The sequence below is a fragment of the Pelecanus crispus genome, unplaced genomic scaffold (genome assembly GCF_030463565.1).
Source record: "Pelecanus crispus isolate bPelCri1 unplaced genomic scaffold, bPelCri1.pri SCAFFOLD_47, whole genome shotgun sequence".
Lineage (NCBI taxonomy): Eukaryota > Metazoa > Chordata > Aves > Pelecaniformes > Pelecanidae > Pelecanus > Pelecanus crispus.
In genome coordinates this window covers 596,973-621,875 of record NW_027461483.1, presented here as the reverse complement: position 1 = coordinate 621,875, position 24,903 = coordinate 596,973, and positions in this window count along the sequence as shown.

Sequence of the window (24,903 nt, the reverse complement as noted above, 5' to 3'; positions counted from 1 at the left end):
TGTTGGCACTTTGGGAGGTGTTGTGTGCCGGGAGTGAGTGTGAGATTGAGCCTGACAATGTGTGTTGGGAGTGCTGGGAGGCAAAGCCAGGGTAGATGGGCAGAGTGTGTTTGGCTGTGAAAGCGGTGTCAAGGGAAGTTGAAGACCAGCAACAGCTCTAAGGCCTTAGATGTAGCGTGTGTCAGAAATCGCTTGGGTGTTGGCATTTTGGGAGGTGGTCTGTGCCGGGAGTGAGAGTGTGTTGGGAGTGCTGGGAGGGAAGGCAAAGGCAGGTGGGCAGAGTGTGTTTGGCTGTGAAAGCGGTGTCAAGGGAAGGTGAGGAGCAGCAACAGCTCTAAGGCCTTAGATGTAGCGTGTGTCAGAAATCGCTTGGGTATTTGCTCTTTGGGAAGTGGTCTGTGCCGGCAGTGATAGTGAGATTCAACCTGCGAATGTGTTTTGGGAGTGCTGGGAGGCAAAACCAGCGTAGATGGGCAGAGTGTGTTTGGCTGTGAAAGCGGTGTCAAGGGAAGGTGAGGACCAGCCACAGCTCTAAGCCCTTAGATGTAGCGTATGTCAGAAATCGGTTGGGTGTTTGCACTTTGGGAGGTGGTCTGCGCCTGGAGTGAGAGAGAGATTGAGCCTGAGAATGTGTGTTGGGAGTGCTGGGAGGCAAAGCCAGGGTAGATGGGCAGAGTGTGTTTGGCTGTGAAAGCGGTGTCAAGGGAAGGTGAGGACCAGCAACAGCTCTAAACCCTCAGGCCTATCGTAGGGGAGAAATGGCTTGGACGTTTGCACTTTGGGAGGTGGTCTGTGCCGGGAGTGAGAGTGATAGTGAGCCTGAGAATGTGTGTTGGGAGTGCCTGGAGGCAAGGGCAGCGCAGATGGGCAGAGTGCGTTTGGCTGTGAAAGCGGTGTCAAGGGAAGGTGAGGACCAGCAACAGCTCTAAGGCCTTAGATGTAGCGTGTGTCAGAAATCACTTGGGTATTTTCACTTTGGGACGTGGTCTGTGCCGGGAGTGAGAATGAGATTCAACCTGAGAATGTGTGTTGGGAGTGCTGGGAGGCAAGGGCAGCGCAGATGGGCAGAGTGCGTTTGGCTGTGAAAGCGATGTCAAGGGAAGGTGAGGACCAGCAACAGCTCTAAGCCCTTAGATGTAGCGTGTGTCAGAAATCGCTTGGGTATTTGCTCTTTGGGAAGTGGTCTGTGCCGGCAGTGATAGTGAGATTCAACCTGAGAATGTGCGTTGGGAGTGCTGGGAGGCAAAACCAGCGTAGATGGCCAGAGTGTGTTTGGCTGTGAAAGCGGTGTCAAGGGAAGGTTAGGACCAGCCACAGCTCTAAGGCCTTAGATGTAGCGTATGTCAGAAATCGGTTGGGTGTTTGCACTTTGGGAGGTGGTCTGCGCCAGGAGTGAGAGAGAGATTGAACTTGAGAATGTGTGTTGGGAGTGCTGAGAGGCAAGGCAAAGGCAGATGGGCAGAGTGTGTTTGGCTGTGAAAGCGGTGTCAAGGGAAGGTGTGGACCAGCAACAGCTCTAAGCCCTTAGGCCTATCGTATGGAGAAATGCCTTGGGTATTTTCACTTCGGGAGGTGGTCTGTGCCGGGAGTGAGAGTGAGATTGAGCCTGACAATGTGTGTTGGGAGTGCTGGGAGGCAAAGCCAGGGTAGATGGGCAGAGTGTGTTTGGCTGTGAAAGCGGTGTCAAGGGAAGGTGAGGACCAGCAACAGCTCTAAGGCCTTAGATGTAGCGTGTGTCAGAAATCGCTTGGGTATTTGCTCTTTGGGAAGTGGTCTGTGCCGGCAGTGATAGTGAGATTCAACCTGAGAATGTGTTTTGGGAGTGCTGGGTGGCAAAACCAGCGTAGATGGGCAGAGTGTGTTTGGCTGTGAAAGCGGTGTCAAGGGAAGGTGAGGACCAGCCACAGCTCTAAGCCCTTAGATGTAGCGTATGTCAGAAATCGGTTGGGTGTTTGCACTTTGGGAGGTGGTCTGCGCCAGGAGTGAGAGAGAGATTGAGCCTGAGAATGTGTGTTGGGAGTGCTGGGAGGCAAAGCCAGGGTAGATGGGCAGAGTGTGTTTGGCTGTGAAAGCGGTGTCAAGGGAAGGTGAAGACCAGCAACAGCTCTAAGCCCTTAGATGTAGCGTGTGTCAGAAATCGCTTGGGTATTTTCACTTTGGGAGGTGGTCTGCGCCAGGAGTGAGAGAGAGATTGAACTTGAGAATGTGCGTTGGGAGTGCTGGGAGGCAAGGGCAGCGCTGATGGCCAGAGTGTGTTTGGCTGTGAAAGCGGTGTCAAGGGAAGGTGAGGACCAGCAACAGCTCTAAGCCCTTAGATGTAGCATGTGGCAGAAAACCCTTGGGTGTTTTGACTTTGGGAGGTGGTCTGTGCAGGGAGTGAGAGTGAGAGCGTGAGTGTGCTTGAGAACGTGTGTTGGGAGTGCTGGGAGGCAAGGGCAGCGCAGATGGGCAGAGTGTGTTTGGCTGTGAAAGCGGTGTCAAGGGAAGGTGAGGACAAGCAACAGCTCTAAGCCCTTAGATGTAGCGTTTGTCAGAAATCGCTTGGACGTTTGCACTTTGGGAGGTGGTCTGTGCCGGGAGTGAGAGTGTTTTGGGAGTGCTGGGACGCAAGGCAAAGGCAGATGGGCAGAGTGTGTTTGGCTGTGAAAGCGGTGTCAAGGGAAGGTGAGGACCAGCAACAGCTCTAAGGCCTTAGATGTAGCGTGTGTCAGAAATCGCTTGGGTATTTGCTCTTTGGGAAGTGGTCTGTGCCGGCAGTGATAGTGAGATTCATCCTGAGAATGTGTTTTGGGAGTGCTGGGAGGCAAAACCAGCGTAGATGGGCAGAGTGTGTTTGGCTGTGAAAGCGGTGTCAAGGGAAGGTGAGGACCAGCCACAGCTCTAAGCCCTTAGATGTAGCGTATGTCAGAAATCGGTTGGGTGTTTGCACTTTGGGAGGTGGTCTGCGCCAGGAGTGAGAGAGAGATTGAACTTGAGAATGTGTGTTGGGAGTGCTGAGAGGCAAGGCAAAGGCAGATGGCCAGAGTGTGTTTGGCTGTGAAAGCGGTGTCAAGGGAAGGTGAGGACCAGCAACAGCTCTAAGCACTTAGGCCTATCGTGTGGGAGAAATGGCTTGGAGGTTTGCACTTTGGGAGGTGGTCTGTGCCGGGAGTGAGAATGAGAGTGAGCCTGAGAATGTGTGTTGGGAGTGCTGGGAGTTGAGGCAAAGGCAGATGGGCAGAGTGTGTTTGGCTGTGAAAGCGGTGTCAAGGGAAGGTGAGGACCAGCCACAGCTCTAAGCCCTTAGATGTAGCGTATGTCAGAAATCGGTTGGGTGTTTGCACTTTGGGAGGTGGTCTGCGCCAGGAGTGAGAGAGAGATTGAGCCTGAGAATGTGTGTTGGGAGTGCTGGGAGGCAAAACCAGGGTAGATGGCCAGAGTGTGTTTGGCTGTGAAAGCGGTGTCAAGGGAAGGTGAGGACCAGCAACAGCTCTAAGGCCTTAGGCCTATCTTATGGGAGAAATGGCTTGGGTATTTTCACTTTGGGAGGTGGTCTGTGCTGGGAGTGAGAGTGAGAGTGAGCCTGAGAATGTGTGTTGGGAGTGCTGGGAGGCAAAGCCAGGGTAGATGGGCAGAGTGTGCTTGGCTGTGAAAGCGGTATCAAGGGAAGGTGAGGACCAGCAACAGCTCTAAGCTCTTAGATGTAGCGTGTGTCAGAAATCGCTTGGGTGTTTGCATTTTGGGAGGTGGTCTGTGCCGATAGTGAGAGTGAGTTGTGAGTGCTGTGAGGCAAGGGCAGCGCAGATGGCCAGAGTGTGTTTGTCTGTGAAAGCAGTGTCAAGGGAAGGTGAGGACCAGCAACAGCTCTAAGCCCTTAGGCCTATCGTATGGGAGAAATGGCTTGGACGTTTGCACTTTGGGAGGTGGTGTGTGCCGGGAGTGAGAGTGATAGTGAGCCTGAGAATGTGTGTTGGGAGTGCTGGGAGGCAAGGGCAGCGCAGATGGGCAGAGTGCGTTTGGCTGTGAAAGCGGTGTCAAGGGAAGGTGAGGACCAGCAACAGCTCTAAGCACTTAGGCCTATCGTGTGGGAGAAATGGCTTGGAGGTTTGCACTTTGGGAGGTGGTCTTTGCCGGGAGTGAGAATGAGAGTGAGCCTGAGAATGTGTGTTGGGAGTGCTGGGAGTTGAGGCAAAGGCAGATGGGCAGAGTGTGTTTGGCTGTGAAAGCGGTGTCAAGGGAAGGTGAGGACCAGCCACAGCTCTAAGCCCTTAGATGTAGCGTATGTCAGAAATCGGTTGGGTGTTTGCACTTTGGGAGGTGGTCTGCGCCTGGAGTGAGAGAGAGATTGAGCCTGAGAATGTGTGTTGGGAGTGCTGGGAGGCAAAGCCAGGGTAGATGGCCAGAGTGTGTTTGGCTGTGAAAGCGGTGTCAAGGGAAGGTGAGGACCAGCAACAGCTCTAAACCCTCAGGCCTATCGTAGGGGAGAAATGGCTTGGACGTTTGCACTTTGGGAGGTGGTCTGTGCCGGGAGTGAGAGTGATAGTGAGCCTGAGAATGTGTGTTGGGAGTGCCTGGAGGCAAGGGCAGCGCAGATGGGCAGAGTGCGTTTGGCTGTGAAAGCGGTGTCAAGGGAAGGTGAGGACCAGCAACAGCTCTAAGGCCTTAGATGTAGCGTGTGTCAGAAATCGCTTGGGTATTTTCACTTTGGGACGTGGTCTGTGCCGGGAGTGAGAATGAGATTCAACCTGAGAATGTGTGTTGGGAGTGCTGGGAGGCAAAGCCAGGGTAGATGGGCAGAGTGCGTTTGGCTGTGAAAGCGGTGTCAAGGGAAGGTGAGGACCAGCAACAGCTCTAAGCCCTTAGATGTAGCGTGTGTCAGAAATCGCTTGGGTATTTGCTCTTTGGGAAGTGGTCTGTGCCGGCAGTGATAGTGAGATTCAACCTGAGAATGTGTTTTGGGAGTGCTGGGAGGCAAAACCAGCGTAGATGGCCAGAGTGTGTTTGGCTGTGAAAGCGGTGTCAAGGGAAGGTTAGGACCAGCCACAGCTCTAAGCCCTTAGATGTAGCGTATGTCAGAAATCGGTTGGGTGTTTGCACTTTGGGAGGTGGTCTGCGCCAGGAGTGAGAGAGAGATTGAACTTGAGAATGTGTGTTGGGAGTGCTGAGAGGCAAGGCAAAGGCAGATGGGCAGAGTGTGTTTGGCTGTGAAAGCGGTGTCAAGGGAAGGTGTGGACCAGCAACAGCTCTAAGCCCTTAGGCCTATCGTATGGAGAAATGCCTTGGGTATTTTCACTTCGGGAGGTGGTCTGTGCCGGGAGTGAGAGTGAGATTGAGCCTGACAATGTGTGTTGGGAGTGCTGGGAGGCAAAGCCAGGGTAGATGGGCAGAGTGTGTTTGGCTGTGAAAGCGGTGTCAAGGGAAGGTGAGGACCAGCAACAGCTCTAAGGCCTTAGATGTAGCGTGTGTCAGAAATCGCTTGGGTATTTGCTCTTTGGGAAGTGGTCTGTGCCGGCAGTGATAGTGAGATTCAACCTGAGAATGTGTTTTGGGAGTGCTGGGTGGCAAAACCAGCGTAGATGGGCAGAGTGTGTTTGGCTGTGAAAGCGGTGTCAAGGGAAGGTGAGGACCAGCCACAGCTCTAAGCTCTTAGATGTAGCGTGTGTCAGAAATCGCTTGGGTGTTTGCATTTTGGGAGGTGGTCTGTGCCGATAGTGAGAGTGAGTTGTGAGTGCTGTGAGGCAAGGGCAGCGCAGATGGCCAGAGTGTGTTTGTCTGTGAAAGCAGTGTCAAGGGAAGGTGAGGACCAGCAACAACTCTAAGCCCTTAGGCCTATCGTATGGGAGAAATGGCTTGGACGTTTGCACTTTGGGAGGTGGTGTGTGCCGGGAGTGAGAGTGATAGTGAGCCTGAGAATGTGTGTTGGGAGTGCTGGGAGGCAAGGGCAGCGCAGATGGGCAGAGTGCGTTTGGCTGTGAAAGCGGTGTCAAGGGAAGGTGAGGACCAGTCACAGCTCTAAGCCCGTAGATGTAGCGTGTGTCAGAAATGGCTTGGTTATTTTCACTTCGGGAGGTGGTCTGTGCTAGGAGTCAGAGTGAGAGCGTGAGCGTGCCTGAGAATGTGTGTTGGGAGTGCTGGGAGGCAAGGGCAGCGCAGATGGGCAGAGTGCGTTTGGCTGTGAAAGCGGTGTCAAGGGAAGGTGAGGACCAGCAACAGCTCTAAGCCCTTAGATGTAGCGTGTGTCAGAAATCGCTTGGGTGTTGGCATTTTGGGAGGTGTTGTGTGCCGGGAGTGAGTGTGAGATTGAGCCTGACAATGTGTGTTGGGAGTGCTGGGAGGCAAAGCCAGGGTAGATGGGCAGAGTGTGTTTGGCTGTGAAAGCGGTGTCAAGGGAAGGTGAAGACCAGCAACAGCTCTAAGGCCTTAGATGTAGCGTGTGTCAGAAATCGCTTGGGTGTTGGCATTTTGGGAGGTGGTCTGTGCCGGGAGTGAGAGTGTGTTGGGAGTGCTGGGAGGGAAGGCAAAGGCAGATGGGCAGAGTGTGTTTGGCTGTGAAAGCGGTGTCAAGGGAAGGTGAGGAGCAGCAACAGGTCTAAGGCCTTAGATGTAGCGTGTGTCAGAAATCGCTTGGGTATTTGCTCTTTGGGAAGTGGTCTGTGCCGGCAGTGATAGTGAGATTCAACCTGAGAATGTGTTTTGGGAGTGCTGGGAGGCAAAACCAGCGTAGATGGGCAGAGTGTGTTTGGCTGTGAAAGCGGTGTCAAGGGAAGGTGAGGACCAGCCACAGCTCTAAGCCCTTAGATGTAGCGTATGTCAGAAATCGGTTGGGTGTTTGCACTTTGGGAGGTGGTCTGCGCCAGGAGTGAGAGAGAGATTGAACTTGAGAATGTGTGTTGGGAGTGCTGAGAGGCAAGGCAAAGGCAGATGGGCAGAGTGTGTTTGGCTGTGAAAGCGGTGTCAAGGGAAGGTGTGGACCAGCAACAGCTCTAAGCCCTTAGGCCTATCGTATGGAGAAATGCCTTGGGTATTTTCACTTCGGGAGGTGGTCTGTGCCGGGAGTGAGAGTGAGATTGAGCCTGACAATGTGTGTTGGGAGTGCTGGGAGGCAAAGCCAGGGTAGATGGGCAGAGTGCGTTTGGCTGTGAAAGCGGTGTCAAGGGAAGGTGAGGACCAGCCACAGCTCTAAGCCCTTAGATGTAGCGTGTGTCAGAAATCGCTTGGGTATTTGCTCTTTGGGAAGTGGTCTGTGCCGGCAGTGATAGTGAGATTCAACCTGCGAATGTGTTTTGGGAGTGCTGGGAGGCAAAACCAGCGTAGATGGGCAGAGTGTGTTTGGCTGTGAAAGCGGTGTCAAGGGAAGGTGAGGACCAGCCACAGCTCTAAGCCCTTAGATGTAGCGTGTGTCAGAAATCGCTTGGGTGTTGGCATTTTGGGAGGTGGTCTGTGCCGGTAGTGAGAGTGTGTTGGGAGTGCTGGGAGGGAAGGCAAAGGCAGATGGGCAGAGTGTGTTTGGCTGTGAAAGCGGTGTCAAGGGAAGGTGAGGAGCAGCAACAGCTCTAAGGCCTTAGATGTAGCGTGTGTCAGAAATCGCTTGGGTATTTGCTCTTTGGGAAGTGGTCTGTGCCGGCAGTGATAGTGAGATTCAACCTGAGAATGTGTTTTGGGAGTGCTGGGAGGCAAAACCAGCGTAGATGGGCAGAGTGTGTTTGGCTGTGAAAGCGGTGTCAAGGGAAGGTGAGGACCAGCCACAGCTCTAAGCCCTTAGATGTAGCGTATGTCAGAAATCGGTTGGGTGTTTGCACTTTGGGAGGTGGTCTGCGCCAGGAGTGAGAGAGAGATTGAGCCTGAGAATGTGTGTTGGGAGTGCTGGGAGGCAAAGCCAGGGTAGATGGGCAGAGTGTGTTTGGCTGTGAAAGCGGTGTCAAGGGAAGGTGAAGACCAGCAACAGCTCTAAGCCCTTAGATGTAGCGTGTGTCAGAAATCGCTTGGGTATTTTCACTTTGGGAGGTGGTCTGCGCCAGGAGTGAGAGAGAGATTGAACTTGAGAATGTGCGTTGGGAGTGCTGGGAGGCAAGGGCAGCGCTGATGGCCAGAGTGTGTTTGGCTGTGAAAGCGGTGTCAAGGGAAGGTGAGGACCAGCAACAGCTCTAAGCCCTTAGATGTAGCATGTGGCAGAAATCCCTTGGGTGTTTTGACTTTGGGAGGTGGTCTGTGCAGGGAGTGAGAGTGAGAGCGTGAGTGTGCTTGAGAACGTGTGTTGGGAGTGCTGGGAGGCAAGGGCAGCGCAGATGGGCAGAGTGTGTTTGGCTGTGAAAGCGGTGTCAAGGGAAGGTGAGGACAAGCAACAGCTCTAAGCCCTTAGATGTAGCGTTTGTCAGAAATCGCTTGGACGTTTGCACTTTGGGAGGTGGTCTGTGCCGGGAGTGACAGTGTTTTGGGAGTGCTGGGACGCAAGGCAAAGGCAGATGGGCAGAGTGTGTTTGGCTGTGAAAGCGGTGTCAAGGGAAGGTGAGGACCAGCAACAGCTCTAAGGCCTTAGATGTAGCGTGTGTCAGAAATCGCTTGGGTATTTGCTCTTTGGGAAGTGGTCTGTGCCGGCAGTGATAGTGAGATTCATCCTGAGAATGTGTTTTGGGAGTGCTGGGAGGCAAAACCAGCGTAGATGGGCAGAGTGTGTTTGGCTGTGAAAGCAGTGTCAAGGGAAGGTGAGGACCAGCCACAGCTCTAAGCCCTTAGATGTAGCGTATGTCAGAAATCGGTTGGGTGTTTGCACTTTGGGAGGTGGTCTGCGCCAGGAGTGAGAGAGAGATTGAACTTGAGAATGTGTGTTGGGAGTGCTGAGAGGCAAGGCAAAGGCAGATGGGCAGAGTGTGTTTGGCTGTGAAAGCGGTGTCAAGGGAAGGTGAGGACCAGCAACAGCTCTAAGCACTTAGGCCTATCGTGTGGGAGAAATGGCTTGGAGGTTTGCACTTTGGGAGGTGGTCTTTGCCGGGAGTGAGAATGAGAGTGAGCCTGAGAATGTGTGTTGGGAGTGCTGGGAGTTGAGGCAAAGGCAGATGGGCAGAGTGTGTTTGGCTGTGAAAGCGGTGTCAAGGGAAGGTGAGGACCAGCCACAGCTCTAAGCCCTTAGATGTAGCGTATGTCAGAAATCGGTTGGGTGTTTGCACTTTGGGAGGTGGTCTGCGCCTGGAGTGAGAGAGAGATTGAGCCTGAGAATGTGTGTTGGGAGTGCTGGGAGGCAAAGCCAGGGTAGATGGCCAGAGTGTGTTTGGCTGTGAAAGCGGTGTCAAGGGAAGGTGAGGACCAGCAACAGCTCTAAACCCTCAGGCCTATCGTAGGGGAGAAATGGCTTGGACGTTTGCACTTTGGGAGGTGGTCTGTGCCGGGAGTGAGAGTGATAGTGAGCCTGAGAATGTGTGTTGGGAGTGCCTGGAGGCAAGGGCAGCGCAGATGGGCAGAGTGCGTTTGGCTGTGAAAGCGGTGTCAAGGGAAGGTGAGGACCAGCAACAGCTCTAAGGCCTTAGATGTAGCGTGTGTCAGAAATCGCTTGGGTATTTTCACTTTGGGACGTGGTCTGTGCCGGGAGTGAGAATGAGATTCAACCTGAGAATGTGTGTTGGGAGTGCTGGGAGGCAAAGCCAGGGTAGATGGGCAGAGTGCGTTTGGCTGTGAAAGCGGTGTCAAGGGAAGGTGAGGACCAGCAACAGCTCTAAGCCCTTAGATGTAGCGTGTGTCAGAAATCGCTTGGGTGTTGGCATTTTGGGAGGTGGTCTGTGCCGGTAGTGAGAGTGTGTTGGGAGTGCTGGGAGGGAAGGCAAAGGCAGATGGGCAGAGTGTGTTTGGCTGTGAAAGCGGTGTCAAGGGAAGGTGAGGAGCAGCAACAGCTCTAAGCCCTTAGATGTAGCATGCGGCAGAAATCGCTTGGGTGTTGGCACTTTGGGAGGTGTTGTGTGCCGGGAGTGAGTGTGAGATTGAGCCTGACAATGTGTGTTGGGAGTGCTGGGAGGCAAAGCCAGGGTAGATGGGCAGAGTGTGTTTGGCTGTGAAAGCGGTGTCAAGGGAAGGTGAAGACCAGCAACAGCTCTAAGGCCTTAGATGTAGCGTGTGTCAGAAATCGCTTGGGTGTTGGCATTTTGGGAGGTGGTCTGTGCCGGGAGTGAGAGTGTGTTGGGAGTGCTGGGAGGGAAGGCAAAGGCAGGTGGGCAGAGTGTGTTTGGCTGTGAAAGCGGTGTCAAGGGAAGGTGAGGAGCAGCAACAGCTCTAAGGCCTTAGATGTAGCGTGTGTCAGAAATCGCTTGGGTATTTGCTCTTTGGGAAGTGGTCTGTGCCGGCAGTGATAGTGAGATTCAACCTGAGAATGTGTTTTGGGAGTGCTGGGAGGCAAAACCAGCGTAGATGGGCAGAGTGTGTTTGGCTGTGAAAGCGGTGTCAAGGGAAGGTGAGGACCAGCCACAGCTCTAAGCCCTTAGATGTAGCGTATGTCAGAAATCGGTTGGGTGTTTGCACTTTGGGAGGTGGTCTGCGCCTGGAGTGAGAGAGAGATTGAGCCTGACAATGTGTGTTGGGAGTGCTGGGAGGCAAAGCCAGGGTAGATGGGCAGAGTGTGTTTGGCTGTGAAAGCGGTGTCAAGGGAAGGTGAGGACCAGCAACAGCTCTAAACCCTCAGGCCTATCGTAGGGGAGAAATGGCTTGGACGTTTGCACTTTGGGAGGTGGTCTGTGCCGGGAGTGAGAGTGATAGTGAGCCTGAGAATGTGTGTTGGGAGTGCCTGGAGGCAAGGGCAGCGCAGATGGGCAGAGTGCGTTTGGCTGTGAAAGCGGTGTCAAGGGAAGGTGAGGACCAGCAACAGCTCTAAGGCCTTAGATGTAGCGTGTGTCAGAAATCGCTTGGGTATTTTCACTTTGGGACGTGGTCTGTGCCGGGAGTGAGAATGAGATTCAACCTGAGAATGTGTGTTGGGAGTGCTGGGAGGCAAAGCCAGGGTAGATGGGCAGAGTGCGTTTGGCTGTGAAAGCGGTGTCAAGGGAAGGTGAGGACCAGCAACAGCTCTAAGCCCTTAGATGTAGCGTGTGTCAGAAATCGCTTGGGTATTTGCTCTTTGGGAAGTGGTCTGTGCCGGCAGTGATAGTGAGATTCAACCTGAGAATGTGTTTTGGGAGTGCTGGGAGGCAAAACCAGCGTAGATGGGCAGAGTGTGTTTGGCTGTGAAAGCGGTGTCAAGGGAAGGTTAGGACCAGCCACAGCTCTAAGGCCTTAGATGTAGCGTATGTCAGAAATCGGTTGGGTGTTTGCACTTTGGGAGGTGGTCTGCGCCAGGAGTGAGAGAGAGATTGAACTTGAGAATGTGTGTTGGGAGTGCTGAGAGGCAAGGCAAAGGCAGATGGGCAGAGTGTGTTTGGCTGTGAAAGCGGTGTCAAGGGAAGGTGTGGACCAGCAACAGCTCTAAGCCCTTAGGCCTATCGTATGGAGAAATGCCTTGGGTATTTTCACTTCGGGAGGTGGTCTGTGCCGGGAGTGAGAGTGAGATTGAGCCTGACAATGTGTGTTGGGAGTGCTGGGAGGCAAAGCCAGGGTAGATGGGCAGAGTGTGTTTGGCTGTGAAAGCGGTGTCAAGGGAAGGTGAGGACCAGCCACAGCTCTAAGCCCTTAGATGTAGCGTGTGTCAGAAATCGCTTGGGTATTTGCTCTTTGGGAAGTGGTCTGTGCCGGCAGTGATAGTGAGATTCAACCTGCGAATGTGTTTTGGGAGTGCTGGGAGGCAAAACCAGCGTAGATGGCCAGAGTGTGTTTGGCTGTGAAAGCGGTGTCAAGGGAAGGTGAGGACCAGCCACAGCTCTAAGCCCTTAGATGTAGCGTGTGTCAGAAATCGCTTGGGTGTTGGCATTTTGGGAGGTGGTCTGTGCCGGTAGTGAGAGTGTGTTGGGAGTGCTGGGAGGGAAGGCAAAGGCAGATGGGCAGAGTGTGTTTGGCTGTGAAAGCGGTGTCAAGGGAAGGTGAGGAGCAGCAACAGCTCTAAGGCCTTAGATGTAGCGTGTGTCAGAAATCGCTTGGGTATTTGCTCTTTGGGAAGTGGTCTGTGCCGGCAGTGATAGTGAGATTCAACCTGAGAATGTGTTTTGGGAGTGCTGGGAGGCAAAACCAGCGTAGATGGGCAGAGTGTGTTTGGCTGTGAAAGCGGTGTCAAGGGAAGGTGAGGACCAGCCACAGCTCTAAGCCCTTAGATGTAGCGTATGTCAGAAATCGGTTGGGTGTTTGCACTTTGGGAGGTGGTCTGCGCCAGGAGTGAGAGAGAGATTGAGCCTGAGAATGTGTGTTGGGAGTGCTGGGAGGCAAAACCAGGGTAGATGGCCAGAGTGTGTTTGGCTGTGAAAGCGGTGTCAAGGGAAGGTGAGGACCAGCAACAGCTCTAAGCCCTTAGATGTAGCGTGTGTCAGAAATCGCTTGGGTATTTTCACTTTGGGAGGTGGTCTGCGCCAGGAGTGAGAGAGAGATTGAACTTGAGAATGTGCGTTGGGAGTGCTGGGAGGCAAGGGCAGCGCTGATGGCCAGAGTGTGTTTGGCTGTGAAAGCGGTGTCAAGGGAAGGTGAGGACCAGCAACAGCTCTAAGCCCTTAGATATAGCATGTGGCAGAAATCCCTTGGGTGTTTTGACTTTGGGAGGTGGTCTGTGCAGGGAGTGAGAGTGAGAGCGTGAGTGTGCTTGAGAACGTGTGTTGGGAGTGCTGGGAGGCAAGGGCAGCGCAGATGGGCAGAGTGTGTTTGGCTGTGAAAGCGGTGTCAAGGGAAGGTGAGGACAAGCAACAGCTCTAAGCCCTTAGATGTAGCGTTTGTCAGAAATCGCTTGGACGTTTGCACTTTGGGAGGTGGTCTGTGCCGGGAGTGAGAGTGTTTTGGGAGTGCTGGGACGCAAGGCAAAGGCAGATGGGCAGAGTGTGTTTGGCTGTGAAAGCGGTGTCAAGGGAAGGTGAGGACCAGCAACAGCTCTAAGGCCTTAGATGTAGCGTGTGTCAGAAATCGCTTGGGTATTTGCTCTTTGGGAAGTGGTCTGTGCCGGCAGTGATAGTGAGATTCATCCTGAGAATGTGTTTTGGGAGTGCTGGGAGGCAAAACCAGCGTAGATGGGCAGAGTGTGTTTGGCTGTGAAAGCGGTGTCAAGGGAAGGTGAGGACCAGCCACAGCTCTAAGCCCTTAGATGTAGCGTATGTCAGAAATCGGTTGGGTGTTTGCACTTTGGGAGGTGGTCTGCGCCAGGAGTGAGAGAGAGATTGAACTTGAGAATGTGTGTTGGGAGTGCTGAGAGGCAAGGCAAAGGCAGATGGCCAGAGTGTGTTTGGCTGTGAAAGCGGTGTCAAGGGAAGGTGAGGACCAGCAACAGCTCTAAGCACTTAGGCCTATCGTGTGGGAGAAATGGCTTGGAGGTTTGCACTTTGGGAGGTGGTCTTTGCCGGGAGTGAGAATGAGAGTGAGCCTGAGAATGTGTGTTGGGAGTGCTGGGAGTTGAGGCAAAGGCAGATGGGCAGAGTGTGTTTGGCTGTGAAAGCGGTGTCAAGGGAAGGTGAGGACCAGCCACAGCTCTAAGCCCTTAGATGTAGCGTATGTCAGAAATCGGTTGGGTGTTTGCACTTTGGGAGGTGGTCTGCGCCTGGAGTGAGAGAGAGATTGAGCCTGAGAATGTGTGTTGGGAGTGCTGGGAGGCAAAGCCAGGGTAGATGGCCAGAGTGTGTTTGGCTGTGAAAGCGGTGTCAAGGGAAGGTGAGGACCAGCAACAGCTCTAAACCCTCAGGCCTATCGTAGGGGAGAAATGGCTTGGACGTTTGCACTTTGGGAGGTGGTCTGTGCCGGGAGTGAGAGTGATAGTGAGCCTGAGAATGTGTGTTGGGAGTGCCTGGAGGCAAGGGCAGCGCAGATGGGCAGAGTGCGTTTGGCTGTGAAAGCGGTGTCAAGGGAAGGTGAGGACCAGCAACAGCTCTAAGGCCTTAGATGTAGCGTGTGTCAGAAATCACTTGGGTATTTTCACTTTGGGACGTGGTCTGTGCCGGGAGTGAGAATGAGATTCAACCTGAGAATGTGTGTTGGGAGTGCTGGGAGGCAAGGGCAGCGCAGATGGGCAGAGTGCGTTTGGCTGTGAAAGCGATGTCAAGGGAAGGTGAGGACCAGCAACAGCTCTAAGCCCTTAGATGTAGCGTGTGTCAGAAATCGCTTGGGTATTTGCTCTTTGGGAAGTGGTCTGTGCCGGCAGTGATAGTGAGATTCAACCTGAGAATGTGCGTTGGGAGTGCTGGGAGGCAAAACCAGCGTAGATGGCCAGAGTGTGTTTGGCTGTGAAAGCGGTGTCAAGGGAAGGTTAGGACCAGCCACAGCTCTAAGGCCTTAGATGTAGCGTATGTCAGAAATCGGTTGGGTGTTTGCACTTTGGGAGGTGGTCTGCGCCAGGAGTGAGAGAGAGATTGAACTTGAGAATGTGTGTTGGGAGTGCTGAGAGGCAAGGCAAAGGCAGATGGGCAGAGTGTGTTTGGCTGTGAAAGCGGTGTCAAGGGAAGGTGTGGACCAGCAACAGCTCTAAGCCCTTAGGCCTATCGTATGGAGAAATGCCTTGGGTATTTTCACTTCGGGAGGTGGTCTGTGCCGGGAGTGAGAGTGAGATTGAGCCTGACAATGTGTGTTGGGAGTGCTGGGAGGCAAAGCCAGGGTAGATGGGCAGAGTGTGTTTGGCTGTGAAAGCGGTGTCAAGGGAAGGTGAGGACCAGCAACAGCTCTAAGGCCTTAGATGTAGCGTGTGTCAGAAATCGCTTGGGTATTTGCTCTTTGGGAAGTGGTCTGTGCCGGCAGTGATAGTGAGATTCAACCTGAGAATGTGTTTTGGGAGTGCTGGGTGGCAAAACCAGCGTAGATGGGCAGAGTGTGTTTGGCTGTGAAAGCGGTGTCAAGGGAAGGTGAGGACCAGCCACAGCTCTAAGCCCTTAGATGTAGCGTATGTCAGAAATCGGTTGGGTGTTTGCACTTTGGGAGGTGGTCTGCGCCAGGAGTGAGAGAGAGATTGAGCCTGAGAATGTGTGTTGGGAGTGCTGGGAGGCAAAGCCAGGGTAGATGGGCAGAGTGTGTTTGGCTGTGAAAGCGGTGTCAAGGGAAGGTGAAGACCAGCAACAGCTCTAAGCCCTTAGATGTAGCGTGTGTCAGAAATCGCTTGGGTATTTTCACTTTGGGAGGTGGTCTGCGCCAGGAGTGAGAGAGAGATTGAACTTGAGAATGTGCGTTGGGAGTGCTGGGAGGCAAGGGCAGCGCTGATGGCCAGAGTGTGTTTGGCTGTGAAAGCGGTGTCAAGGGAAGGTGAGGACCAGCAACAGCTCTAAGCCCTTAGATGTAGCATGTGGCAGAAAACCCTTGGGTGTTTTGACTTTGGGAGGTGGTCTGTGCAGGGAGTGAGAGTGAGAGCGTGAGTGTGCTTGAGAACGTGTGTTGGGAGTGCTGGGAGGCAAGGGCAGCGCAGATGGGCAGAGTGTGTTTGGCTGTGAAAGCGGTGTCAAGGGAAGGTGAGGACAAGCAACAGCTCTAAGCCCTTAGATGTAGCGTTTGTCAGAAATCGCTTGGACGTTTGCACTTTGGGAGGTGGTCTGTGCCGGGAGTGAGAGTGTTTTGGGAGTGCTGGGACGCAAGGCAAAGGCAGATGGGCAGAGTGTGTTTGGCTGTGAAAGCGGTGTCAAGGGAAGGTGAGGACCAGCAACAGCTCTAAGGCCTTAGATGTAGCGTGTGTCAGAAATCGCTTGGGTATTTGCTCTTTGGGAAGTGGTCTGTGCCGGCAGTGATAGTGAGATTCATCCTGAGAATGTGTTTTGGGAGTGCTGGGAGGCAAAACCAGCGTAGATGGGCAGAGTGTGTTTGGCTGTGAAAGCGGTGTCAAGGGAAGGTGAGGACCAGCCACAGCTCTAAGCCCTTAGATGTAGCGTATGTCAGAAATCGGTTGGGTGTTTGCACTTTGGGAGGTGGTCTGCGCCAGGAGTGAGAGAGAGATTGAACTTGAGAATGTGTGTTGGGAGTGCTGAGAGGCAAGGCAAAGGCAGATGGCCAGAGTGTGTTTGGCTGTGAAAGCGGTGTCAAGGGAAGGTGAGGACCAGCAACAGCTCTAAGCACTTAGGCCTATCGTGTGGGAGAAATGGCTTGGAGGTTTGCACTTTGGGAGGTGGTCTGTGCCGGGAGTGAGAATGAGAGTGAGCCTGAGAATGTGTGTTGGGAGTGCTGGGAGTTGAGGCAAAGGCAGATGGGCAGAGTGTGTTTGGCTGTGAAAGCGGTGTCAAGGGAAGGTGAGGACCAGCCACAGCTCTAAGCCCTTAGATGTAGCGTATGTCAGAAATCGGTTGGGTGTTTGCACTTTGGGAGGTGGTCTGCGCCAGGAGTGAGAGAGAGATTGAGCCTGAGAATGTGTGTTGGGAGTGCTGGGAGGCAAAACCAGGGTAGATGGCCAGAGTGTGTTTGGCTGTGAAAGCGGTGTCAAGGGAAGGTGAGGAACAGCAACAGCTCTAAGGCCTTAGGCCTATCTTATGGGAGAAATGGCTTGGGTATTTTCACTTTGGGAGGTGGTCTGTGCTGGGAGTGAGAGTGAGAGTGAGCCTGAGAATGTGTGTTGGGAGTGCTGGGAGGCAAAGCCAGGGTAGATGGGCAGAGTGTGCTTGGCTGTGAAAGCGGTATCAAGGGAAGGTGAGGACCAGCAACAGCTCTAAGCTCTTAGATGTAGCGTGTGTCAGAAATCGCTTGGGTGTTTGCATTTTGGGAGGTGGTCTGTGCCGATAGTGAGAGTGAGTTGTGAGTGCTGTGAGGCAAGGGCAGCGCAGATGGCCAGAGTGTGTTTGTCTGTGAAAGCAGTGTCAAGGGAAGGTGAGGACCAGCAACAGCTCTAAGCCCTTAGGCCTATCGTATGGGAGAAATGGCTTGGACGTTTGCACTTTGGGAGGTGGTGTGTGCCGGGAGTGAGAGTGATAGTGAGCCTGAGAATGTGTGTTGGGAGTGCTGGGAGGCAAGGGCAGCGCAGATGGGCAGAGTGTGTTTGGCTGTGAAAGCGGTGTCAAGGGAAGGTGAGGACCAGCAACAGCTCTAAGCACTTAGGCCTATCGTGTGGGAGAAATGGCTTGGAGGTTTGCACTTTGGGAGGTGGTCTTTGCCGGGAGTGAGAATGAGAGTGAGCCTGAGAATGTGTGTTGGGAGTGCTGGGAGTTGAGGCAAAGGCAGATGGGCAGAGTGTGTTTGGCTGTGAAAGCGGTGTCAAGGGAAGGTGAGGACCAGCCACAGCTCTAAGCCCTTAGATGTAGCGTATGTCAGAAATCGGTTGGGTGTTTGCACTTTGGGAGGTGGTCTGCGCCTGGAGTGAGAGAGAGATTGAGCCTGAGAATGTGTGTTGGGAGTGCTGGGAGGCAAAGCCAGGGTAGATGGCCAGAGTGTGTTTGGCTGTGAAAGCGGTGTCAAGGGAAGGTGAGGACCAGCAACAGCTCTAAACCCTCAGGCCTATCGTAGGGGAGAAATGGCTTGGACGTTTGCACTTTGGGAGGTGGTCTGTGCCGGGAGTGAGAGTGATAGTGAGCCTGAGAATGTGTGTTGGGAGTGCCTGGAGGCAAGGGCAGCGCAGATGGGCAGAGTGCGTTTGGCTGTGAAAGCGGTGTCAAGGGAAGGTGAGGACCAGCAACAGCTCTAAGGCCTTAGATGTAGCGTGTGTCAGAAATCGCTTGGGTATTTTCACTTTGGGACGTGGTCTGTGCCGGGAGTGAGAATGAGATTCAACCTGAGAATGTGTGTTGGGAGTGCTGGGAGGCAAAGCCAGGGTAGATGGGCAGAGTGCGTTTGGCTGTGAAAGCGGTGTCAAGGGAAGGTGAGGACCAGCAACAGCTCTAAGCCCTTAGATGTAGCGTGTGTCAGAAATCGCTTGGGTATTTGCTCTTTGGGAAGTGGTCTGTGCCGGCAGTGATAGTGAGATTCAACCTGAGAATGTGCGTTGGGAGTGCTGGGAGGCAAAACCAGCGTAGATGGCCAGAGTGTGTTTGGCTGTGAAAGCGGTGTCAAGGGAAGGTTAGGACCAGCCACAGCTCTAAGCCCTTAGATGTAGCGTATGTCAGAAATCGGTTGGGTGTTTGCACTTTGGGAGGTGGTCTGCGCCAGGAGTGAGAGAGAGATTGAACTTGAGAATGTGTGTTGGGAGTGCTGAGAGGCAAGGCAAAGGCAGATGGGCAGAGTGTGTTTGGCTGTGAAAGCGGTGTCAAGGGAAGGTGTGGACCAGCAACAGCTCTAAGCCCTTAGGCCTATCGTATGGAGAAATGCCTTGGGTATTTTCACTTCGGGAGGTGGTCTGTGCCGGGAGTGAGAGTGAGATTGAGCCTGACAATGTGTGTTGGGAGTGCTGGGAGGCAAAGCCAGGGTAGATGGGCAGAGTGTGTTTGGCTGTGAAAGCGGTGTCAAGGGAAGGTGAGGACCAGCAACAGCTCTAAGGCCTTAGATGTAGCGTGTGTCAGAAATCGCTTGGGTATTTGCTCTTTGGGAAGTGGTCTGTGCCGGCAGTGATAGTGAGATTCAACCTGAGAATGTGTTTTGGGAGTGCTGGGTGGCAAAACCAGCGTAGATGGGCAGAGTGTGTTTGGCTGTGAAAGCGGTGTCAAGGGAAGGTGAGGACCAGCCACAGCTCTAAGCCCTTAGATGTAGCGTATGTCAGAAATCGGTTGGGTGTTTGCACTTTGGGAGGTGGTCTGCGCCAGGAGTGAGAGAGAGATTGAGCCTGAGAATGTGTGTTGGGAGTGCTGGGAGGCAAAGCCAGGGTAGATGGGCAGAGTGTGTTTGGCTGTGAAAGCGGTGTCAAGGGAAGGTGAAGACCAGCAACAGCTCTAAGCCCTTAGATGTAGCGTGTGTCAGAAATCGCTTGGGTATTTTCACTTTGGGAGGTGGTCTGCGCCAGGAGTGAGAGAGAGATTGAACTTGAGAATGTGCGTTGGGAGTGCTGGGAGGCAAGGGCAGCGCTGATGGCCAGAGTGTGTTTGGCTGTGAAAGCGGTGTCAAGGGAAGGTGAGGACCAGCAACAGCTCTAAGCCCTTAGATGTAGCATGTGGCAGAAAACCCTTGGGTGTTTTGACTTTGGGAGGTGGTCTGTGCAGGGAGTGAGAGTGAGAGCGTGAGTGTGCTTGAGAACGTGTGTTGGGAGTGCTGGGAGGCAAGGGCAGCGCAGATGGGCAGAGTGTGTTTGGCTGTGAAAGCGGTGTCAAGGGAAGGTGAGGACAAGCAACAGCTCTAAGGCCTTAGATGTAGCGTGTGTCAGAAATCGCTTGGGTATTTTCACTTTGGGACGTGGTCTGTGCCGGGAGTGAGAATGAGATTCAACCTGAGAATGTGTGTTGGGAGTGCTGGGAGGCAAAGCCAGGGTAGATGGGCAGAGTGCGTTTGGCTGTGAAAGCGGTGTCAAGGGAAGGTGAGGACCAGCAACAGCTCTAAGCCCTTAGATGTAGCGTGTGTCAGAAATCGCTTGGGTATTTGCTCTTTGGGAAGTGGTCTGTGCCGGCAGTGATAGTGAGATTCAACCTGAGAATGTGTTTTGGGAGTGCTGGGAGGCAAAACCAGCGTAGATGGGCAGAGTGTGTTTGGCTGTGAAAGCGGTGTCAAGGGAAGGTTAGGACCAGCCACAGCTCTAAGGCCTTAGATGTAGCGTATGTCAGAAATCGGTTGGGTGTTTGCACTTTGGGAGGTGGTCTGCGCCAGGAGTGAGAGAGAGATTGAACTTGAGAATGTGTGTTGGGAGTGCTGAGAGGCAAGGCAAAGGCAGATGGGCAGAGTGTGTTTGGCTGTGAAAGCGGTGTCAAGGGAAGGTGTGGACCAGCAACAGCTCTAAGCCCTTAGGCCTATCGTATGGAGAAATGCCTTGGGTATTTTCACTTCGGGAGGTGGTCTGTGCCGGGAGTGAGAGTGAGATTGAGCCTGACAATGTGTGTTGGGAGTGCTGGGAGGCAAAGCCAGGGTAGATGGGCAGAGTGTGTTTGGCTGTGAAAGCGGTGTCAAGGGAAGGTGAGGACCAGCCACAGCTCTAAGCCCTTAGATGTAGCGTGTGTCAGAAATCGCTTGGGTATTTGCTCTTTGGGAAGTGGTCTGTGCCGGCAGTGATAGTGAGATTCAACCTGAGAATGTGTTTTGGGAGTGCTGGGTGGCAAAACCAGCGTAGATGGGCAGAGTGTGTTTGGCTGTGAAAGCGGTGTCAAGGGAAGGTGAGGACCAGCCACAGCTCTAAGCTCTTAGATGTAGCGTGTGTCAGAAATCGCTTGGGTGTTTGCATTTTGGGAGGTGGTCTGTGCCGATAGTGAGAGTGAGTTGTGAGTGCTGTGAGGCAAGGGCAGCGCAGATGGCCAGAGTGTGTTTGTCTGTGAAAGCAGTGTCAAGGGAAGGTGAGGACCAGCAACAGCTCTAAGCCCTTAGGCCTATCGTATGGGAGAAATGGCTTGGACGTTTGCACTTTGGGAGGTGGTGTGTGCCGGGAGTGAGAGTGATAGTGAGCCTGAGAATGTGTGTTGGGAGTGCTGGGAGGCAAGGGCAGCGCAGATGGGCAGAGTGCGTTTGGCTGTGAAAGCGGTGTCAAGGGAAGGTGAGGACCAGTCACAGCTCTAAGCCCGTAGATGTAGCGTGTGTCAGAAATGGCTTGGTTATTTTCACTTCGGGAGGTGGTCTGTGCTAGGAGTCAGAGTGAGAGCGTGAGCGTGCCTGAGAATGTGTGTTGGGAGTGCTGGGAGGCAAGGGCAGCGCAGATGGGCAGAGTGCGTTTGGCTGTGAAAGCGGTGTCAAGGGAAGGTGAGGACCAGCAACAGCTCTAAGCCCTTAGATGTAGCGTGTGTCAGAAATCGCTTGGGTGTTGGCATTTTGGGAGGTGTTGTGTGCCGGGAGTGAGTGTGAGATTGAGCCTGACAATGTGTGTTGGGAGTGCTGGGAGGCAAAGCCAGGGTAGATGGGCAGAGTGTGTTTGGCTGTGAAAGCGGTGTCAAGGGAAGGTGAAGACCAGCAACAGCTCTAAGGCCTTAGATGTAGCGTGTGTCAGAAATCGCTTGGGTGTTGGCATTTTGGGAGGTGGTCTGTGCCGGGAGTGAGAGTGTGTTGGGAGTGCTGGGAGGGAAGGCAAAGGCAGATGGGCAGAGTGTGTTTGGCTGTGAAAGCGGTGTCAAGGGAAGGTGAGGAGCAGCAACAGCTCTAAGGCCTTAGATGTAGCGTGTGTCAGAAATCGCTTGGGTATTTGCTCTTTGGGAAGTGGTCTGTGCCGGCAGTGATAGTGAGATTCAACCTGAGAATGTGTTTTGGGAGTGCTGGGAGGCAAAACCAGCGTAGATGGGCAGAGTGTGTTTGGCTGTGAAAGCGGTGTCAAGGGAAGGTGAGGACCAGCCACAGCTCTAAGCCCTTAGATGTAGCGTATGTCAGAAATCGGTTGGGTGTTTGCACTTTGGGAGGTGGTCTGCGCCTGGAGTGAGAGAGAGATTGAGCCTGAGAATGTGTGTTGGGAGTGCTGGGAGGCAAAGCCAGGGTAGATGGCCAGAGTGTGTTTGGCTGTGAAAGCGGTGTCAAGGGAAGGTGAGGACCAGCAACAGCTCTAAACCCTCAGGCCTATCGTAGGGGAGAAATGGCTTGGACGTTTGCACTTTGGGAGGTGGTCTGTGCCGGGAGTGAGAGTGATAGTGAGCCTGAGAATGTGTGTTGGGAGTGCCTGGAGGCAAGGGCAGCGCAGATGGGCAGAGTGCGTTTGGCTGTGAAAGCGGTGTCAAGGGAAGGTGAGGACCAGCAACAGCTCTAAGCCCTTAGATGTAGCGTGTGTCAGAAATCGCTTGGGTATTTTCACTTTGGGACGTGGTCTGTGCCGGGAGTGAGAATGAGATTCAACCTGAGAATGTGTGTTGGGAGTGCTGGGAGGCAAAGCCAGGGTAGATGGGCAGAGTGCGTTTGGCTGTGAAAGCGGTGTCAAGGGAAGGTGAGGACCAGCAACAGCTCTAAGCCCTTAGATGTAGCATGTGGCAGAAATCCCTTGGGTGTTTTGACTTTGGGAGGTGGTCTGTGCAGGGAGTGAGAGTGAGAGCGTGAGTGTGCTTGAGAACGTGTGTTGGGAGTGCTGGGAGGCAAGGGCAGCGCAGATGGGCAGAGTGTGTTTGGCTGTGAAAGCGGTGTCAAGGGAAGGTGAGGACCAGCAACAGCTCTAAGCACTTAGGCCTATCGTGTGGGAGAAATGGCTTGGAGGTTTGCACTTTGGGAGGTGGTCTTTGCCGGGAGTGAGAATGAGAGTGAGCCTGAGAATGTGTGTTGGGAGTGCTGGGAGTTGAGTCAAAGGCAGATGGGCAGAGTGTGTTTGGCTGTGAAAGCGGTGTCAAGGGAAGGTGAGGACCAGCCACAGCTCTAAGCCCTTAGATGTAGCGTATGTCAGAAATCGGTTGGGTGTTTGCACTTTGGGAGGTGGTCTGCGCCTGGAGTGAGAGAGAGATTGAGCCTGAGAATGTGTGTTGGGAGTGCTGGGAGGCAAAGCCAGGGTAGATGGCCAGAGTGTGTTTGGCTGTGAAAGCGGTGTCAAGGGAAGGTGAGGACCAGCAACAGCTCTAAACCCTCAGGCCTATCGTAGGGGAGAAATGGCTTGGACGTTTGCACTTTGGGAGGTGGTCTGTGCCGGGAGTGAGAGTGATAGTGAGCCTGAGAATGTGTGTTGGGAGTGCCTGGAGGCAAGGGCAGCGCAGATGGGCAGAGTGCGTTTGGCTGTGAAAGCGGTGTCAAGGGAAGGTGAGGACCAGCAACAGCTCTAAGCCCTTAGATGTAGCGTGTGTCAGAAATCGCTTGGGTATTTTCACTTTGGGACGTGGTCTGTGCCGGGAGTGAGAATGAGATTCAACCTGAGAATGTGTGTTGGGAGTGCTGGGAGGCAAAGCCAGGGTAGATGGGCAGAGTGCGTTTGGCTGTGAAAGCGGTGTCAAGGGAAGGTGAGGACCAGCAACAGCTCTAAGCCCTTAGATGTAGCGTGTGTCAGAAATCGCTTGGGTATTTGCTCTTTGGGAAGTGGTCTGTGCCGGCAGTGATAGTGAGATTCAACCTGAGAATGTGTTTTGGGAGTGCTGGGAGGCAAAACCAGCGTAGATGGGCAGAGTGTGTTTGGCTGTGAAAGCGGTGTCAAGGGAAGGTTAGGACCAGCCACAGCTCTAAGGCCTTAGATGTAGCGTATGTCAGAAATCGGTTGGGTGTTTGCACTTTGGGAGGTGGTCTGCGCCAGGAGTGAGAGAGAGATTGAACTTGAGAATGTGTGTTGGGAGTGCTGAGAGGCAAGGCAAAGGCAGATGGGCAGAGTGTGTTTGGCTGTGAAAGCGGTGTCAAGGGAAGGTGTGGACCAGCAACAGCTCTAAGCCCTTAGGCCTATCGTATGGAGAAATGCCTTGGGTATTTTCACTTCGGGAGGTGGTCTGTGCCGGGAGTGAGAGTGAGATTGAGCCTGACAATGTGTGTTGGGAGTGCTGGGAGGCAAAGCCAGGGTAGATGGGCAGAGTGTGTTTGGCTGTGAAAGCGGTGTCAAGGGAAGGTGAGGACCAGCCACAGCTCTAAGCCCTTAGATGTAGCGTGTGTCAGAAATCGCTTGGGTATTTGCTCTTTGGGAAGTGGTCTGTGCCGGCAGTGATAGTGAGATTCAACCTGCGAATGTGTTTTGGGAGTGCTGGGAGGCAAAACAAGCGTAGATGGCCAGAGTGTGTTTGGCTGTGAAAGCGGTGTCAAGGGAAGGTGAGGACCAGCCACAGCTCTAAGCCCTTAGATGTAGCGTGTGTCAGAAATCGGTTGGGTGTTTGCACTTTGGGAGGTGGTCTGCGCCAGGAGTGAGAGAGAGATTGAGCCTGAGAATGTGTGTTGGGAGTGCTGGGAGGCAAAGCCAGGGTAGATGGGCAGAGTGTGTTTGGCTGTGAAAGCGGTGTCAAGGGAAGGTGAAGACCAGCAACAGCTCTAAGCCCTTAGATGTAGCGTGTGTCAGAAATCGCTTGGGTATTTTCACTTTGGGAGGTGGTCTGCGCCAGGAGTGAGAGAGAGATTGAACTTGAGAATGTGCGTTGGGAGTGCTGGGAGGCAAGGGCAGCGCTGATGGCCAGAGTGTGTTTGGCTGTGAAAGCGGTGTCAAGGGAAGGTGAGGACCAGCAACAGCTCTAAGCCCTTAGATGTAGCATGTGGCAGAAATCCCTTGGGTGTTTTGACTTTGGGAGGTGGTCTGTGCAGGGAGTGAGAGTGAGAGCGTGAGTGTGCTTGAGAACGTGTGTTGGGAGTGCTGGGAGGCAAGGGCAGCGCAGATGGGCAGAGTGTGTTTGTCTGTGAAAGCGGTGTCAAGGGAAGGTGAGGACCAGCAACAGCTCTAAGGCCTTAGATGTAGCGTGTGTCAGAAATCGCTTGGGTATTTTCACTTTGGGAGGTGGTCTGCGCCAGGAGTGAGAGAGAGATTGAACTTGAGAATGTGCGTTGGGAGTGCTGGGAGGCAAGGGCAGCGCTGATGGCCAGAGTGTGTTTGGCTGTGAAAGCGGTGTCAAGGGAAGGTGAGGACCAGCAACAGCTCTAAGCCCTTAGATTTAGCATGTGGCAGAAATCGCTTGGACGTTTGCACTTTGGGAGGTGGTCTGTGCCGGGAGTGAGAGTGTTTTGGGAGTGCTGGGACGCAAGGCAAAGGCAGATGGCCAGAGTGTGTTTGGCTGTGAAAGCGGTGTCAAGGGAAGGTGAGGACCAGCAACAGCTCTAAGGCCTTAGATGTAGCGTGTGTCAGAAATCGCTTGGGTATTTTCACTTTGGGAGGTGGTCTGCGCCAGGAGTGAGAGAGAGATTGAACTTGAGAATGTGTGTTGGGAGTGCTGGGAGGCAAGGGCAGCGCAGATGGGCAGAGTGTGTTTGGCTGTGAAAGCGGTGTCAAGGGAAGGTGAGGACAAGCAACAGCTC